Raw genomic sequence first — 11,090 nt, 5'->3', positions numbered from 1 at the left:
GGTAGATGAAATGTCCATGTAGTCTTACCCTTTTATGCCCATATCCATTTGTTTCTGGTTCCCCTGTACTCAGGTCTGCAAGGCTGCCACAAGTAGTCTGCTTTTGAAGCATGGAAACCAAGGCATGGGCAGGGCGGGGGGGGAGCAAAAAACATTAGTGAAAGAAGCATTGGCCAGTACACCACCTCTAGCTTGGGTTATAAGCAATTTCTTTACTGATTTGTAGTGTTTCTCTTGAGATTACATTCCTTCTTATAATAAAATTACTTTAAAGGGCCAGTAGAAATAAAGGGGAAGGGAGAGAATCTTTTTTTTTTTTTAAATAAATTTTGTGCCTGGTGTTTAAGGCTTTTGCTACCCTTCACAATGACCCAGTGAAAATGAAGTTGCTCTTAACTGTATCATCATTCAGAGTTGTAGGACATCTTGAACTTCCTGCTCATGGGATTTGAGAGTTGCAATGCATGAAAACATCAAGAAGAAATCCAGGAGAACTAGTAGCAGCAAACTCACTTTAATTGAACAGTTACTCAGATCATGCTTTTAATGAACTTGTTGAATTTCTAATTGTTTTAAAGTATAGACTTGAGAACTCTTAAATGTCTGTATGTTTTATTCATGAAAATGGAACTTAAAGACATTAAAGAACATGGTTTGTATGACAGTTTTATGAACTTTAAATGAATGATTTTAACAAAGGATTCGAAACATATTAGGAAGTAATTATCAAATAACTTGTTAATGATATCCAAGAGCTATATAGTTTGACAGATCATTGCTCTGAACTCTAAGCCCTTGTGTGATTATTTTGGTGCTAGGAAGGAGCAAACTACAGCTTCAAATGCAATGAAAATTTTCATTAGAAATAACATTCGATAACTAACAATAATCAGGATTAATGGCACTATCAATGATGATTCAACCAAAAGGAATTTTTGAAGTTAAAAGTGTACTAAAAATCATTTGAAGCAAAAGTTGCTTTCCCAAATCACGTTATTTCATAGAAAAATCATTTCCTTTGACATACACAGACCTTCTTTGTCTGTCTGAACATGGATTGCCCTTTAATGCAGAACAGGACGGAATGATTAGAGATAAGGTATACATTTACAACAGTAACTCAGTGAAGCATGTGGTGGATCAATGGGAGTCTTTAAACTTAAATTGCGTGTCTCCTTTCTAAAGGTCTGCTTTAAATCAACCCCAAGTTGAGATACAAAACACAGGGTGAAATCTGTACTAAAAGCTGGTATAAAACTGAAATTGCTATCCTTCAGGAAATTTCAAGATACCAAAATTATATTTTGGCCTAAGTTGAGTTACAAAGCATGTTAGAAAAATCCCCTAAATATTTCATTTTGACACTACCTAAACATTTTGTTTTGGCTGTGTTTTTAAAACTTACTTTATATATACACCAACTCTCTTATCCATAGGCAGATTATCCATGTTATATATTGCCTACGCTGCTAACATTAGGTTGGCCACAGTGCTTCCAGGCACAGCTCTCTTCCAAATCGCCCTGTTTTCCTGCACCGTGGGCATTACCCGTCTTCATTCAGGAGAGTTTGTGTTTCTCTGCACAGCGCTGCTGCGTCTAGTCCAACATTGCAGTGCAGACAGAGCTGGGGGAGCCCAGGAAGGAGACAGGAGTTTCCCCAGGACCAAGAGGAGGAAGCAGCGACTGGGATTTCTGAAGCATGTCCCCTTGTCTCTGGGAGCGATTACTGGTGCAGATGTGGTGCATTTCAAACATACAGATACTGTGGTTAGGGAAATTAGTGCCCTAGGAGACACAGGTTGTAGGGACCATGCAAATACACTGATTTGGCTCTGCAATGTGGGTCCCATGTGTCTGAGTAGCTCTGCACCAAGTCCTCAGTGTGCTGGTGTCATCCTTGCACTTTGTTATCCAAGGTGTCCTGATTCCCTGCTGTCCTGGGAAATGGTGAGCTGGATGTGTACAGCAGTTTGTTTTATACTAGCCAAATAATAAGGGCTACAAATAATAAATCAACATGGCTAAAGCCAGCATAAATAGTCTTTTTTTTCCACTATGTTCTTGGCAAATGTTCTCAACATCACAGCAGAGCCCAAAGGGAGATGCCCACTGCCGGTAAGGATTTGTACGATTTAGGAAGTCAAGAGCCTTTTGTGTATCAAGCAATTATCTGAATAGAACGATCCGGTTTAATTATTTACCTATTTTTCTGGGAGAGCCAAACAAACACTCTTGCTGTAATGAAGGCAATGAACCAATGTGTCTTTTCTGAACCTGAAGGCATTTAATCTACAAAGCTCCAAACGGGGCCTCAGTCTGCCTTTATTTGGAGCAGTGAACATTGAAATAGGAGCTCTCGGCTTTGAATTAGAAAGGTGGATGTGCCACATCTTGCTGCTGCAGAAGACAGTTCACTTCCACTCGTAGTAATATCTCTGGGGAGGTATCCTTAATTCTTTCACGTAGGGAAGCAGTTTTCTTATCACAGAACTACATCAAATTATTCTGGCACAATTTACCGGTGGTAGACCACGATATATGCAATTTCATTTGCCATTCACTTAACTGTTTTTGATATTTTTCATTCAACCTTTATCGTACAGCTTTTATTAACACTCGGGTCACAATAGCAAGCCAGAGGCACTTTTTTTTCTGTTTCAGATATAGGTACTACACTTGTTACTCTGCAGTCATACCCAGTCACCCCAAACCTGCTAAATCTACTGAATGCATTTGCTACAAGAAGTGTGCTTTGGCATGCTAAGTCATGCCGAATTCTGGATGGAGGTTATTGAGTCCCCTTCCCCAGAGTTCATTATCTCAGTTATTCTGAGATTGGCTCTCACTTTAATTGTGACCTCTTCTCACACCCATGACTTTGTTCCCTTTGGCCAACCCATGGTGAGCAATTACTACATCATTTGAACACCAAGTACTTGCTTCATTTTGCATGCTGCCTGAACCTGCCCTTAATCTCATCTCCACCTCTCCATTATCGCAGCTACAGATCTTTACTGCTCTCTTTTTATTTGAACGGCAGAAGAAGCTTTACCCCTTTGCCCTTAGTACCCGTTGTAAGGTCCAACCCTGAGTGACATTTTGTGATTTTCATCATATTCCTGCATTTCCTGATGCCAGGAAATGATTCCCTGTTCCTCAAAACCTACCTCAATACACTAAACTTTGCTGAACTATTAATTACTTATTAATTGGCTGTTGCATTCAATAAACATGCCATAGCTTCTCACGATCTAAGATTTAGCTCTTTAATAAGCACATCCAGGAGTCTCAACTCTGCTGTTATTAAACCCTTCAGAGACATGGCAAATTATAACTTCAGCTTTTCTTTCTCAAACATATCCTTTAATGCTGGAAATTTTAAACAGAAAAAAAACATAAAAGCAATTGTGAACAAGTTGGTCATGAATATGAGTAGTTTAGCAACCAAAAAGTTCCTAACCAGAAGAGTAACGGCAGCTTTCCAAAAGCCAGGGACTGGGCTCAGGGACTGGGAATCCCTTCCAATCCCTTTGATCTCTTAAGAAACTAAATATTAACAAGACGATATGAAGAACATTACCAAAGAAATATTGTCACATTCACAGGGAACTTGGGAGAACTTAGATCCAGATGTGACCTGGCCAAATCATTCAGGTCCGTGTTCTTCTGGATGTCATGATGTCTCTGTGGTTTGCTTTCCCATGTGGGCAACAGCAACGCCTTAGGCCAAGAGATAGTGGAAGGATTAATGTGTATAAGTGCAGTGTGGTGGTATAGATGTGCTAAGAAAAGCATGTGAACTCCAAAAGCTAAGTCTGTCACATCAGCTTCCCCTCACAACCACAGGAAAAGCAGCAGGAGGAGGAAGGGGAGACCATGTAACAAATTCCATGGGCACTCTGCACAGGGATAAGTATAAAGTCCAGGTGGTTTTGCTACTGATCCCAGGAGAGTTGGCATGCCTGCCTGGCACAGGAGTTACAGGCTAGCTGGTGGAGCAAGATAAAGGAAAATAAAGATCAAACTGGCTGTTGGGATGACTTGAGTGACGTAGCAGAGAGCTCAGAGATAGGTCCTCAGGATGACCTGAGATCTGTTGCTTGGGCTCCTAGCAGTACTTACCATGATTTCCTTCCCCAGGTACCACATGGGGCTGTCACTTCATCTCTCCACCCTGCTCAAGGCCTGACGTGTTTTTGGAGAGGGCAGGAAGCCCCATCTCCTGCTGCTGTGAGAGGAGTCAGACACGGGAGACCTGGGGACGTCTGGGGAGAGGGAGCATCCTTCTGCTCCTTTTTGCAGATGGGCTGCGGTGGCGGCAGGACAACTTCTCAGCCTGCACTGGGCCACGCTGATGCCCAGGGCATCCTCCACTGACAGCCCGAAAGGAACATCTCTGCAACCTTTGCATTTCACAGCAAGGGACTCACCAAGCCCCACGGTTCCCCTTCGGGAGCATTTGAACAAATTCTCTGGACAGACATGCACATGTGATTTAAGGACCAACAGACTCTTCAACACAGCAAAAATACATTGCTCGTTGTGGAGATGCTAAAGTACTATCACGCTAAGAGAAGCAAATTGCTATACCTGTTAGTGTAAAACTGTTTTCCTCAGATAATGGGTTTTATCTTCAGCAAATTCGATGCTTTGTTATAAAATAATGTTAAGCACAATGAAATAATAAGCAGCTGGCATGTTTTCTTGTTAAAAAAAAAGCCATTAAAGTTGTAAACATCAAAACAGCATAGCGCTGCTATTGAAGAAAATGGGTGATAAAACAGTTATTTTTTTCCAATAAATATTTTGTAGGTGATGTATTTGGGATGTATGAATTATTTATCTCCCTATATGGTTGAGATGTGCACTTTAATAAAATGTAGAAAGGTTTTTAATTTTTCTGAACAATAAATGCAATTGATTTTGTGACTAGCATGAAGAATAGATTGACTCTAATGTCTTTTTCGTGTAGTATTTTGTATTGTTTTATGCGGAAATCTCGAGTTTAATAGATTTTTAAAAAATATTCCACTAAAATGGTCAGAGAGAAGGATAAATCTCATTAACTCAAAATTCTTCATTTTCCATATGCAAATATGTAAGGATTATCGTTATCCTTCCTTTCATCTGAATCACAGTGTGTGTAATGTTTATTTGTTCTGTATTTTCATAAACATTTAGGATTATTAATAATTTAGAATAGATGTTTAATTTTGGTGTAATGAATTCATGCAGGCAAAATAAATATGCAGGGTAAGTAGTCAGTATGTCTAGTAGCTATTAAACATATTTTATTCTTTCTGCTCATATCCACTTGAAATATGTGAACCTGGCTTAAGCAGGCAAGAGCAGTCTCTCACCTTAACACCTTATTTTAGTGTAAATCCAGGGTAGCTCCCGTAGCCAGGGGAGTTAACTCTAATTTATATCTGTGCATTTCAGTGGCAGGCACAGTTCCAGACATCGCATTGAAATTGCTCCTTACTTACAGCGCACTGAGCAGCACAGCTTCTCTTTGGACTGTCATGTAAGCGTGTCTGATAAGCTCAGTTCATAAAGGGGTTGTGCTTGGTCAGGCACAGGCTCGTTTACCTGAGCCTCCTATCACCAATCATAGCCAACACCAGATGATTACAGGAACGGGGCAGGCATATAATGATAATTCCCCAGGGAAAAATTTCTTGTGGCGTAGGGAATTCTTACCTGCTTATAGTCTTAACTTGCTTTTCTTCCAGGAGTTTGCTGGATCTCTTCTGGACCAGTGGAGGATTCAGCTTTGATGCTCTGTGTCTTCATCCTGAGACACAGGACATGTGTAGATGACATGTGGCTTCAGTTAGATTTCATTAAAGCTTAGATACATGCAATTTAGGTTTGCACATGGTTTATCCTGATGCTTGACATTTTGAGCTTATGTTACAAAAGACTCTACACACAAATTACAGAATTAAGACATGATTAAAATTTTAGCTCTGAAATTACCAGCTCCGTATATTTAAGATTTAACTTGAAATTTTGCTTGTCAGTATCAATGGCAAATGAGAGCTTGGCCTGAAATACCAGTTCATAATTCCCTCTTTTTCCTTTGCACATAAATTTGATATCAGGTTCGAGGTTCAGGATTCAGACACAGAATCATAGAATCATAGTATCACAGAATCACAGACTGGTTTGGGTTGGAAGGGACCTCACAGCCCATCTAGTTCCAACCCCCCTGCCATGGGCAGGGACACCCTCCACTAGCCCAGCTTGCCCAAAGCCCCACCCAACCTGGCCTTGACCACTGCCAGGGAGCCAGGGGCAGCCACAGCTTCTCTGGGCAACCTGGGCCAGGGCCTCAGCACCCTCACAGGGAAGGATTTCTGCCTCACATCCCATCTCCATCTCCCCTCCTGCAGCTTCAGGCCATTCCCCTTGGCCTGTCACTCCCTGCCCTTGGCACCAGTCCCTTCTGGTTACAGCAGTGCTTGAACACCACCAGCAGTACATGACAGCTTTTCTAAGACTCATGTCTGTTTCCTTTACTATTAAAGTCAAAACTTCTGTTCCTCTTTCATACACCATCCTCTGAATGGTAAAAAGCTGTGATACATCCCAGGAGATATTTGACCTCGTGTGATCATCCCTGCCATGGCCAACATTTCCAGTGGTGATGTTCCCAACCTGCCTCCTCATTCCTGGTGAACCTCAGTGCCTGGGATGAGACCGAACTATCCCTTGTCCACCCCAGTTCCTTGACTTTCTTCATCTGACAGCAAAGTTTTCAAGTGGTATTGTAAATGCTAAGCTCTCCTTCCTTCTAACGGTCAAGTTCTGCCCCTGTTCTGGAGTTGCATTCAAGCTATCTTCAAGGATCAAGCCCTGCATGATTTCTCAAATACTATTTCAATACACTTGACTCAACAAGAGATTTCCTGGATAATTCTTCAGTCTGGCTGAAGGTATTTGTGACATCCAAAATTTCACAGTTTAGTACAATTCTTTATCAGCTTAAAAGTTCATTATAATAGCTTGTTACATATTGTTCATTGCTCTCTTCTCTAAAATCTGTTATCTGCTATGGGTACATAAACCACATTCCCCTTCCAAAAAAATTATATTACTCAACTGACAAGGAATATACTTTCAAACTGACCCATGCGCAAGTCATTCAGAGTCTGAGATCTATTTAACAAAACACCCCAGCAAAAATCTAAATTGATTAGAGAATTGTTTTCTTATTAAAATTAGTAAGGTCCTGGATTGTGTTTCTTTCTTAATGAAAAAAGCATTTTCATACACTTCTCTGCAATGACCAGCAAGCAAACATCCGATAATCACAGGATGCATACAAACCCCACATTGTCACTCTCTTTTGCCTGATGCAGAACACAACGTGCAGACATGTCCCCATGGTACAGCGATCTCTGCACCATGTTAGTGCAGCGTTAAGAGTTTGTAACTCCTGCATGGTTTTGTGAGAATAATAGGAAACTATGGGCACTGTAGCATATTGATGTATGTGAAGGTGAAGTACATCTCACCAGCCTTTGGCACAATGTCTGTGCTCATCATCACCTCTACAGTCAGTGGGGAGAGATCACATCAGCCTTGGGATGGGGTGAAAGACCCAGAGGGTGATGCCTATTTCTAGTCACTGAGTGACTTGTAGGGGCCTCTCTAGAAGAAGGTTCCCATGGTGTAGGCACATCTCGCACCCTTCATGCATGGGGTTTGAGTGTGGCCAAGGTTGGGGCATTTGCCATCACCTGCAGGAGCTGAGAGAGAGGAGCAGAGACAGGCGTCCAGGGCATGCATTGTCACAGAAAAAGTTTTCAGGGTGAGTGGTTTATGCCGAGCATTTCCTTTTCTTCTTGATTGACCAGGCGTTGGGGGGGGTGAGGGGGGCAAGACTGTGATTCAGAGGAGATTTATTGACATTTAAAAGGTGCATCAGCTGACTGCCTTCTAGCCGTGAAGGAGAGAGCTGTCAGCATGGTGAGGCTGAGATATACAGGCTTGCACTTTACCCTGACCCCATGGGAAGGCACTGGCTAATGAACTAGATGATTAACATGTCCACCTGTCTCAGAACAGGGGAGGGCAGTTAATGACGAGCAGAGCTGCAAGACAGAAGCCACAGGAGAGCGGGGACAGCCATGCGTTGGATGGACCAGTTCAAGGTTTGCGCAGGTTCTGTTCTGCCCCAGTGACTGCAGCAGAGGCAATGAAAAAGTGGGACTTGATAAAACTACCCATTTCAAAACACATCTCTAGTAAGAACTTTGATTTTCTGATCAAAGGAAGATTTACAAATTTTGTTATTTTCCCCACCTCCATGTTCTTCATTGGGCAAAGCCCCAGTGCTTCCAATCAAAATGAGATGTTTTTATGCAAACATCTATTTGGCTCCAGACGCCATCTCCCAGCCTGTTCAGCTGCCCTGGGATGCTATGCACGAATGGCGGTCATGCTGCACACCCACTGTACTGGAGCTGGGAGGCAGGGCTCACCGTCACTGCCCTTGGAGGTGAGCACAGCGGGTGCTGGAGAGGTGAGGTGGTGCCACTCTGACCCAGTTTGGGTAACAACCACAGGAACAGCCTGACACCACAGCAGAGCCTTCCCAGGCACCCTGAGATCTGGGCATTAGGAGATCTGTCCTTTTCACCAGATCTTTGCTGCTACTACGCCCAGAGTGAGGACCAAAGTAGCAGCAGTTGCACCTCTGCAGCACTGCTGCCCCTTTCAGTATTCCTTTTTCACCAGCTGCTCCTAAAAAAGCACTGGTGACTCAGCAAACAAAGCTCTATAAAGCCTTCCCAATTCTCTGTATCAAAATCATGGCCAAATTGTGCCTACCTGGAGCTTCAGAGACCAGATGCTCCTCTGTGGGAGTGTGTCTGTGTATCCAGAACCGAGCTGAGCTCTGTCCTGCTCTGGGTACCAGCCGCTTACTGACGTCCCCAGCCAGCCAGGGGCTGCCTGCAGTTTAGTGACATGGTTTCTATTCTGAGTTCCTCCCCTCTGTTCCTAAAGACATCATTGCTTTGCATGCTGTAGAACCCTTTGTAGAAAACTAATTTGGGGAAGAAAGAGGAGCCAGCTTAATTGATCGAAATGTCATCTACTTATATACTTTTTTAGCTTCTAAAAATTAAGATGAATATTGTATGTGTTTTATGTTGAAACAGACCATTTAATACCAAACCAATAATAGCTGAAGACTAAATATGCAGCCCAGGGTGTCCATGTGTGGTACAGTATTGAGCAAAAGATTGAATGAAATAACAAAGTTTAAGCAGTCAGAATCAATATCGAGGAGGTGTCCTTTAGACTGGAGCTATTTAACTGCAGCCAGATAGCATCAAGGCTGAAAAAGAAATTGCACAGAAGCAAGGAAAAGACACAAGGACATGAATTTTAGGGTCTCTTTATTAGCACAGATGTAATTTTATACCATGGCTAGACAGTGGCTGATCAAATGACCCACAGCTGGATCTCTGCCGGTGCACTGCATAAGCAATGTCCTGGGGAGGGCAAGTGCTGTATTTCTGCCTCAGATGGAGCAACTGCAGCCAAGAGGAGGAGTGGGAAGTGCTAGCATCCCCAGCTGTGCGGCCTGACCCTATGCATGCACCTTGCTCCTGCACCGAGAGGAGCCAGCAGGAAGCCAAGAGACAGGGCTCCCTTTCCTGGACAGGCAGAGTTTGTCCATGTGTCCAGAGAAGCTCTGCACAGGTTGCAAGGCACTCTCAATCTGGCAGATTTACACAACAGCCTGTCTGCGACAGCGCTACGAGAAGACAGATTCAACATGTCCACGTGGTCAGAATCAGTTATGTACATGTACCATAAGAACAATGTCTTGGCTATAACCATCACGAGCCACAGCACATCTCACACTTTATACATAGGCACCTCAGCTCTGCTGTTAGTCCCACCATGCAGAATCATCTCACTAAGTCCTTTACAAAGCCTGTCCTGGAAATCCTTTGCTTTAATTTGAAGCTGATGGACAGATTTGCGATCCAGTTTCAGTGTTGCAGAGGAGTCCAGGGACAGATAAAGAAGTGCCAGGATTTCCTTTAGCCCTTAATGTTCACTGTACTTGCAGTCATGACAGGAGTAAACATTTTAAACTAGGCATATTTTTTCTCCTTGAATATTGGCTGGAGAGCAGATACTGCTTCTTATAGTACCTTACTTTCTGACTTCTCCCACTCTTGCCATTAGAGTAGCTCCACTGAGCTTGTGTGCTTTCCCATGCTTTCTGGATGCAATAGAAAATCTGCCTATTTTAGGTCCAACATGCTTTTTCCTCTACAGCTATTGAACCTGGAGAAGCAGCAGATAGGAGGTCACGACTTAGGAAGGGTCTAGCAGATGCAGCAGTGCTGGTTCTAAGGTCAGTGCTGTGCAGGGTGGTGCTCGAGGAAGGTGAGTTTCACAATGGGTCCTCCACTCTGCCACCTTAATGTGTATGCGTAAGGCCCTGATAACAAATGAATGATGCAAACATCCATCTTGACCCAAGCAGGCATAAACTGATAATGAGGGAATGTTGAGGGAATGTCGAGGGAATGGCACAGACATCCCTATCGGCCAAGGACAGAACCTGCAGAGGCAGGATAACGTCTTGTGAGCCCCTTCCCCTATTCCTGACACGCAGACAAAAGACCATCTGTGTCCTGTGCATGCATGCCCATGAAAGGCCATCACTCAGTCAACCACGAGGGGGGCACAGTGAGATCCCCAGGACCCCCACAACCCACCAACTCATTTCTGGAACATTCCTGAGCACATACTGCGCCTGGTCAGTGATGACAGACCCCCATCTATGGGGAGCATTTTGGGTTATGAAAAGGGGAAACACAAGCTCTGGGTGCATGCCCACCACCTGATGACTACAACTACAAGCAGAGAACATCACTGGATCCAAGGGTGGTGATATCTTTTCTCTTTCTCTCTCTTTCTTTCTCTCTTTCTTTTCCTCTCCATCACTCTCTTTGTCTCTAACTTCATTTTCGGCACATTAAGATAATATCATCACAAGTTTTGCTAAGCCATTACCTTTTGTAGTTCTGCTAAGTTTTAAGTATTGTCTTAA

At 43.1% G+C, this 11,090-nt stretch overlaps 1 long non-coding RNA gene across 3 annotated transcripts in view; it reads right to left on the bottom strand.

The window, feature by feature from the left end:
- Positions 1 to 663: 663 nt before the first annotated feature.
- Positions 664 to 11,090, bottom strand: part of LOC129213956 (uncharacterized) — a 29,951-nt gene continuing 19,524 nt past the window's right edge. For all 3 annotated transcript variants that reach the window (XR_008579577.1, XR_008579576.1, XR_008579578.1), the window contains 2 exons: positions 5,705 to 5,798; positions 664 to 3,721 (listed from right to left, as the gene is read on the bottom strand). This is a non-coding gene — a long non-coding RNA (uncharacterized LOC129213956). The remainder of the gene's footprint in view (positions 3,722 to 5,704; positions 5,799 to 11,090) is intronic.

Source organism: Grus americana, chromosome 16 (genome assembly GCF_028858705.1).
Source record: "Grus americana isolate bGruAme1 chromosome 16, bGruAme1.mat, whole genome shotgun sequence".
Lineage (NCBI taxonomy): Eukaryota > Metazoa > Chordata > Aves > Gruiformes > Gruidae > Grus > Grus americana.
This window is presented reverse-complemented; position numbering and strand designations above follow the sequence as displayed.